Consider the following 8,754-nt stretch of genomic DNA (forward strand, 5'->3'; position numbering starts at 1 on the left):
TCAGTTCAATACAACATTCAAACGTTCCAATGTGATTTCTTTTTTGATTATTGCAACAACCTTTGTGACTTTGCAACAAACTGTGTAACATGAAACCAGTTCAACATCTTTTTTCCTGGAATTTAACGCAGTACACATGGGAAACGTTCTCCATCTGCTGAAAAATCACCTTCGGCTCTCTCTCCACATATGTCTCTTCACGTTTGAGATACTTGCAGTATGTTTGTTGATCAAGGAGTCATTATCCAGAAAAGGTTGTTTCTCAATCCACAAACACGGTATTTTCCATAAACTTGACTTTGCTCAATATCACCTTCTGTCCGTATCCCTCAACACGACGACAAATTGAAGTTGCTCCATGTGAGGCTCAAAATTAAAACTTCGGCACAGCACACCCCACTATACTGGAACAGAGATACCGTGCACTGGTCACCTTCAGCACAGGAGCAACACATTAATGCTTACCTCCACATTCCTGGTTTTACCTGAACGTTTGGGAAACGGAGTTTCTCTGATTCCATGGCTAGTAACGGGGATTATATGATCATCTTCACCAGTGGTTCTGTCCCCGAGTGAGGAAAGTGGTGAGGTACTCATTGTAAAGATGGGTAGATTGATAAATTGTACGATTTCATCTTTTGCCTTCACTAACCCATGAGCCTTTTATTTTGTTTTGCATCTGTAGAAATCTTAAAATCTTCATGTTGAACAGACTTAATGACAGATCTCCATTGTGTCTCTGGCATCGAATTTCATAGTGTAAACTCCCTCTGAATTCTTCCACCGCAGTCCGCTGTTTGGGAAGTGTTCCTGTTGTGTGAAATGCACTTCCCCGTTTGTCACCTGCTGCTCCCAGCATGCGCTCTGGCACTGCACTCATTTTCCTTCTGACACTTGCTCACTGTGTTGCTGTGATCATACAGTGACTTGGTGTCGCACGGCCCAGGAAAATGATACAGATCAAGGTTTTTGCATTGTTGAATTCAATTATAAATTTAGCCTCATTTTGGATTTTGAAATTGTCTGTTCTGTACAAAAGTGCGTGTCAAAAACATCTGAGCGGAAGTTAGGTGTTCCGAATAATGACATTGAGCACTATGCACTCTCCTCCAGTCTGGAAAACAATTCCTCACAGGCAATTTAATAGACAATAGACAGCAGGTGCAGGAGTAGGCCATTCTGCCCTTTGAGCCAGCACCACCATTCATTATGATCATGGCTGAACATCCTCAATCTGTATCCTGTTCCTGCCTTATCCCGATAACCCTTTATTCCACTATCCTTAAGAGCTTTCTCCAACTCTTTATTGAAAGAACACTTCCTGCTGTCTCGGGTTCTTCATTCCGTTGACTTCAAATCTTCACAGAATTCAACAGACCTTGTTACATAGTCATTTCCTCATTTTTGTTCAGATCACTGTGTGCATCGTGTGACAGTGGGAGTGCACTTTCCCCACAACCCAGGGGTCAGACCATAGTCTTGGAACCGTACTGTGTTATTTCTCATTTCACCAACACCAGGGAGAAATATCTGCTGCTCTGCCTAATTTACGCAATTCAATTATTCATAAGGTAATAGCTTTTCCTGCAGCGGTGACGAGGTGGCTGAGAGGTTAAGGCGATGGATTACTAATCCGTTGTGTTCTGCACGCGTGGGTTTGAATCCCACTCTCGTCGCTGTTATCAACGGCATTTCCATGGTGTTGTTTTCAGATGATCACAGCTATCGTGTTGGAGTTGGAGCTCCAATCGTCAGTTCGTATGCATCGACGCTATTACAAAATTTCAAAGAATAGTTTAAGCCTGTTGACTGAAATGTTGGTTGCATTGGGATAACGAAAAAGAGCGCGGTTTTATTTTTGAAGTCAAGTTGCTGTGAACGTTTTTTTGTATGAAAGACATCCAGGAAAATCAAATAACGAGAGCTGTGAAATGCATGTCTATGCAAAGGGATTCTTAATGAATGTTTTGTCAGATGAAATCTGGAGGAGGTTGAGTAGAAGTAATTCATCCTGGTGAAAAGAGCACAGCGAGACAGCACAAAATAATGGAGATATTTCAAAGTGGCCGAGCGTGGATGTAGGGGTACTGAGAACTGGCTGTAAATGCACAGTGGAGAATTGCCAATGTGGGTGCCGTGCATGGGCACGGAGAGATTTACACATTGGTCTCGTCCTCGCCCCTTGCTTTCGCCATTGATGAATGCTGGACATAAGGCACAGATAAACACAAGATGTGGGAAGCAAGCTCCCTCTCGTTATGCACACACTGGATGCATCACATTGATCTATGAACAACTGGAGAAATCAGCATGTTACCGATAGGGAGTTAAACTAAACTGTGGACCAATAACTGCAGATTCATGCAACATAAACATGAAAAATAATTTAAAATGTAGGGTGTAGGTTTGCTTGCTGAGCTGTAGGTTTGATATCCAGACGTTTCATTACCTGGCTAGGTAACATCATCATCAGTGGCGACCTCCAAGTGAAGCGAAGCTGTTGTCTCCTGCTTTCTATTTATATCTTTCTCCTCGATGGGGTTTCTGTGGTTTGTGTTGATGTAATTTCCTTTTCGTTTTCTGAGTGGTTGATCGGTGGTATCTCGATCTGTGTGTTTGTTTTGGCATTGTGGTTGGAGTGCCAGGCCTCTATGAATTCTCTGGCGTGCCTTTACTTAGCCTGTCCCAGGATAGATGTGTTTTTGCAGTCGAAATGGTGGTATTTTTAATCCGTGTGTAGGGCTACGAGGGAGAGAAGATCGTGTCTTTTTGTGGCGAGCTGGTGTTCGTATATCCTCGTGGCTAACTTTCTTCCTGTTGTCTTACGTAGTGTTTGTGGCAGTCCTTGCATGGAATTTTGTAGATGACGTTGGTTTTGTCTATGGGTTGTTCTGGGTCTTTTAAGTTTGTTAGTTTTTGTTTGAGAGTGTACGTGGGTTTGTCTGCTACTAGGATTCCGAGGGGTCTTAGTAGTATGGCTGTCATGTCTGAAACTTCTTTGATGTATGGTAAGGTGGTTATGGTGTTTGGCTGTGTTTGGTCTGCTTGTCGTGGTTTGTTCTTGAGGAATCTGCAGACTGTACTTTTTGAGTATCTGTTCTTCTCGAATACGTTGTATAGGTGGTTCTCCTCTGTTTTCCGAAGTTCGTCTGTGCTGCAATGTGTGGTGGCTCGTTGGAATACTGTTCTGATGCAGCTTCGTTTGTGTGTGTGTTGGGTTGGTTGCTGGTGTAGTTAAGTATTTGGTCAGTGTTTGTCGGTTTTCTGTATGCGCAGGTTTGTAGTTTTCCGTTGTCCTTTCTTTCTCCTGTGACATTCAGGAATGCGAGTTTGTTGTCGGTTTCTTCCTCCTTGGTGAACTTTATGCCTGTGAGTGTGTTGTTGATGATGTTAAATGTCTTTACTATCTTGTTTCGTTTTGTGATGACAAAGGTGTCATCTGCGTAGCGGACCTAGATTTTGGTTTGATTGTTGGTAGGGCTGTTTGTTCTAGTCTTTGCATGACCGCTTCTGCGATGAATCCTGATAGCGGAGATCCCATTCGTGCGCCGTTTGTTTGTTTGTAGACAATGTTGTTGAAAGTGAAGTGGGTAGTGAGGCACAGGTCCACTAGCTTCATGATGTTTTCGTTGGTAATGTGATTGATGGTGGTTCGTGTGTGTGATGGTCGCTTCTATGAGTGTGGTAAGTGTTTCCTTTGCCAGGTCGATCTTGATGAAGGTGAACAGTGCTGTTATGTCGAATGAGATCATTGCTACCCCATCCTCTACTTTGGTGTTTTTGATGATTTTTAGGAATTCCTGTGTGGAGAGGATGGAGTGCTGTGACTCTTCTATGAGGTATTACAGTCTTGCGTGTCGTTCTTTGTCCAGTCTGTAAGTTGGTGTTCCGGGTAATGAGACTATGGGCCTGAGGGGGCTCCTGGTTTATGAATTTTTGGTAGTCCGGTTCGACTTGGCCAACACATTGATCCTGGAACAGTCAAAGTAAAGACATGCCAGAGAATTCCCAGAGGCCTGGCACTCCAACCACAATGCCATAAACAAACACATAGATCTAAATGCCATCTATCATCTTTCATCTCCGCAGAAAACAAACCGAAAATGACATCACCACCAGGAACCCCATCGAGGAGAAAGATAGAAATCGAAAGCAAGAGACAACAGCTTCGCCTCACTTGGAGGTCGCCCACTGATGATGTGACCTCGCCAGGTAATGAAACGTCTGGATATCAAACCTACAGCTCAGCGAGCAAACCTACACCCTCAACCTCAACCTGAGCTGCAAACCTTCACAAACCTTGTGATTTAAAGTGTCTTTATACGCATATCATTCATAGACTTTTCGTTATTGTACCCGTCTGGTTGAAAGAAGAAGACACCACATTTCAAGATGGATGACAACGTTACCAATTTTGTTTTGAAATTGAGATCTATTTGATCATTTTACATAGTGAACAAGTTAATTTTAAATAATGCAAACCACATTCTCTCACCTGCAATAAAAGTGTAATTTCAATATAAACATTGTCCTTGCTAAGTCGCTGTTACGCAACATTATCTTCCTTCGGATTGACTGCAGTATGCACATGCTCAGTAAGGTTTAAGAAAGAATGACTTTTGGAAACAATGATTCGGTAGTGACTAAAAATAATATTAGGTTCTCATGATGCGGATATTCCACCAATGGCTCCAGTGGTGGAAATGTTCAGTGGGCAGTATTTCTATGATGGTATAGACGTATGTGAGCTGCCAGGGATGGGAGCTCCCACTTCATCTGGAGCAGCGTCTTTTGACGTGGACCAGGGAGCATTGTGGCATCAGTCTGGAATTCCAACCACACCTGGAGCAGCTTCTGTTGACATGGAGTAGCAGGGAGCATTTGCACATCCGAATGCAAGATCTAACCTCATTTGGAGCAGCTTCAGTTGGCATGGAGCAGGCAGCTTTGCGAGATCCATCTGGGAGCTCCACTCTCACCTGGAGCAGCTTTTAATGACATGTAGCAGCAGGGAGCATTGGGACATCAGAGTCATAGATTCAACCTCAACTGGACCACTTCTATTGACATGGAGGAGGGAACATTGGGACATCAGACTGGGAGCTCCAATCTCACAAGCACCAGCGTTTAATGACATGTAGCAGCTGGGAGCATTGGGACATCAGAGTGGTAGGTCTAACCTGAGCTGCACCACTTCTACTGACATGGAGCAGGGAGCATTGTGACATCAGACTGGGAGCTCCAACTTCAAGTCGAGCCGCTTCTATTGACATGGAGCAGCAAGGAGCATGGTAACGTCAGGTTGGGAGCTCCAACATCACCTGGAGCAGCTGGTATTTACATGGAAGAGGAGGGAGGATTGGGACATTAGGCTGGGGGAAAGGATATTCAACTATTTTAATCTAAAGTAAAATATGTTTCAACAGCTCAGATGTTAATTGATTTATGAAGAAACTTTCCCTGGAAAATAATTAATTATTTAGATAGTGAAGACAAGTCCTGCAAATATTCAACTCAGGAAAACGTATTGGTATAGAGAGAAATGCGAGTGATGTTTCATGTCTTTGTCTTTTCTTTTCTGGCCGACTCTGCACTGGATTACATCAGCGGAAGGACGTTTTCACTCATTTCCTGCAAATACGGACAGGTCATTAACGTAATCTAATGCTGAAAATTAATGGGAATATGCGATGTTATGATTAGGCTGGAGTTTACCTCAAATTATGGTGAAAACGCAGCAAAGTCAGTTGCAATTTCCAAGATCAGCAGGGACCTCATTGATTGGCCGATCAGATTGTCAATGGTCGTTTTTTTGAGGACAATTTGAAGTGAATCAATGATGGTGATTATCTTTGTTCTTTGTTCACATTGTGACTGTTACTGCTATTGCTCATGTCCTTGTTAACACCACAACTCTGCAGCGTGCAAACTCTCAGCTGTGCATCTGGCCAGTGGTACAACCATTTGTATAGCTAGCTACGGATCAGGTGGTTGTAGGTTCGAAATTACTTTGCGCAAGCACATTATGGAGATTCATCACACATCTAACCGAATCATTTTTATTATGCTGAGGTGGGTACTATTTGAAATTTTCATCTCCACGAACGAAAATTCTTTCACTGTCTTCGACCAGTTAAACATTGCCAAGAGCTATCAGAGTAAAAATCACACATCACCAGATTGTATTGAACAGACGGATTTGGAAGCACCAGTGTTCCATGAAGTGCTTCTTCATCAGGTGTTTGTCAACTGTTGGAATCTAAAATGGCTTTGTGTGATTATTAAATGTATCCACCCCAGTCCAACACCAACACCTCCACGTCATGGGTACCGTCGACACCACGAACGGTCGGTTAAAGTCCAGGTGATCTTCCAAAAGATGGCGCATATTGACGTACACACACCACGTTTCTGCAGAAAAAACACCCACTTGATGAAGGAGCGGCTCTCCGAAAGCTCGTGCTTCCAAATAAACCTGCTGGACTCTGCCCTGATATTATGTAATTTTTAACTTTGTCTACTCAACTCAAATACTGGTACTTCCATATCATAGACAACATCAGTCATGTCCCACCGTTGTCACAGAAGGCAATTTTGGAATAGCCCCACACATTGCTCATGGGTACGTTTCGTTTTCAGAAACCAACGCACTCAATCGCTGCGGCTCCTATATATGGAAAGACAGAAAAGAAATAGCTGAGACTCTTTTTTGACAATAATTTGAAACTCTTTGGGAAGTGGAATGAGAGGAGAATGAAGGATTAACTGTCTGACTATGCAGAGAGGGGGAAGGCAATTTTCCCTTCTTTGATGAGCTGGGGTATTGACTGATCTAAGGCATTAAACAGATTCCTGGTAGAGCTGCGCTCGCTGCATCAGGAACAAGAAGTTCTGATTTCCTGAACGGAAATGAAACCCAGGCCACTCAGTTAAAGCGCTGAATACTAACCACTAGACCGCCAGGGATGAGGGCAGAAGCAGTTGCACCGTTTCTTCATAACACAGTTTTTGGAATTATGTCACTGCATATATGTTTCCCCTCAAAAATGATTTAATTATTGAGTGTTTACAGCACAGAAATGGGTCCCATCATCTCATTTCCCAGTACTTGGTCTGTAACCTTGTGAACTCTAACGTTTCACCTGAATGCTAATTTCTCTGGAACGTTTTAATCTCGTAAAACACAATAAATGCGATTAAAGTTTGAGATGGGAACTGAACCCCATTTTTAACCACAGACTGAAGCACGCAGACACATTTCCCCACGTCGGGAGAAAACAAACAGAAAGGAAGATTTCACCGACTGGTCTGATGTTGTCCCATTTCAGAATTCAAAACCAATGTCTGGTTACAGCAAAGAAAGGAAGCAATCAGCCTCTCCCGTCCCAGTGTTCCTTGCCCATTGTTCCCCCATTAATCTGTGGTTTATAATAACTCACCTCGTTCTTGCTGCCAAACTTGATCACTGCTCACGCCCATTATTTCCTGTCCTGCCGAACGGTTTGCCTGAAGTTCTTGGAATGAAAAACAGGAATGGCCTACTTCAAGCACTTTTCTAGTTTACAAGGACAGTGTTATCACCACTGAGCAAGCACATTGACAGCTCAGAGAGAAGGTCTCATCCTTTAGAAACTGAAATGCAAAGATGATTGGACAGCCTCAGTATTGTGAACCAACCAACAAGACCGGAATAGGGCCGAGGGGATCACGCACAGGAGGATGGGAGAATAGAATGGCGAATCTCATGATGTCCAGGGTGATGTTAACAGAAATCTTCCCTGGTAGTATAGTGATGAGGATTCAGTGATTTCACTGTCATGGCTTGTTAAAGGTTAACGTTTACAGTAATCAATATGAAATACTGCCTGATATTTCGAAGCAGAATGATGTTGTGCAGCAGACAGAATCGTTTCACTGCATGACCTAATAAGAGAGCTCAGAAGAGCCAGGAGGACACATGAGAGCCAGGAGGAGACATTGGAAGTTGTTGGCTCAGGGTTAGGATCAGGGTTAACCCTAAGGGTTTCCATAGGTATGTCAGGAATAAAAGAATGACGAGAGTTAAATTAGGGCCAATCAAGAATAATTGTGGGAAGTTGTGAGTGGAGTCAGAGGAGACATGGGAAACACTAAATAAATATTTTTCGACAGTGTTCACGATATAAAATGAAAATGTTGGCGAGGAAGATACAGAGATACTTGCATCTAGATTCGAAGATATTGAGGTTCACAAGGAAGAGGTATTAGAAATACTGCAGAGTGTGAAAATCGACAAGTCCTCTGGGCCAGATGGGATCTATCCTAGGATCCTCTGGGAAGGAAGGGAGGGGATTGCCGAGCCTGTGTCATTGATCTGGAAATCATCATTGCCTACAGGAATAGTGCCTGAGTACTGGATGATTGCAAATGTGATTCCCATGTTCAAGAAGGGTAGTAGAGACAACCCTGGTAATTACAGACCAGTAAGTCTCACTTCGGTTGTTGGTAAAGCTTTGGAAAAGGTTATAAGAGATAGGATTGATAATCATCTCGAAAATAATAATCTGATCATGGACAGTCGGCACTGTTTTGTAAAGGGTAGATCGTGCCTAACGAATCTTCCGAGTTTTTTGACAAAGTGACCAAACAGGTGGATGAGAGTAAACAGGTTGATGTGCTGTATATGGATTTCAGCAAGGTGTTCGATAAGTTTCCCACAGTAGGCTATTATACAAAATGCGGAGTAATGGGACTGTGGGTGACATAGCAGTTTGA

General features: G+C 43.0%; 1 non-coding gene across 1 annotated transcript; it reads left to right on the plus strand.

Annotated features, from left to right (window-relative positions):
* Positions 1 to 1,594: 1,594 nt before the first annotated feature.
* On the plus strand, positions 1,595 to 1,676 carry trnas-acu (transfer RNA serine (anticodon ACU)). Its single transcript has one exon. It is a non-coding gene; the product is annotated as a tRNA-Ser (tRNA).
* Positions 1,677 to 8,754: the final 7,078 nt, after the last annotated feature.

Source organism: Chiloscyllium punctatum, chromosome 33, assembly GCF_047496795.1.
Source record: "Chiloscyllium punctatum isolate Juve2018m chromosome 33, sChiPun1.3, whole genome shotgun sequence".
NCBI classification, from domain to species: Eukaryota; Metazoa; Chordata; class Chondrichthyes; order Orectolobiformes; family Hemiscylliidae; genus Chiloscyllium; species Chiloscyllium punctatum.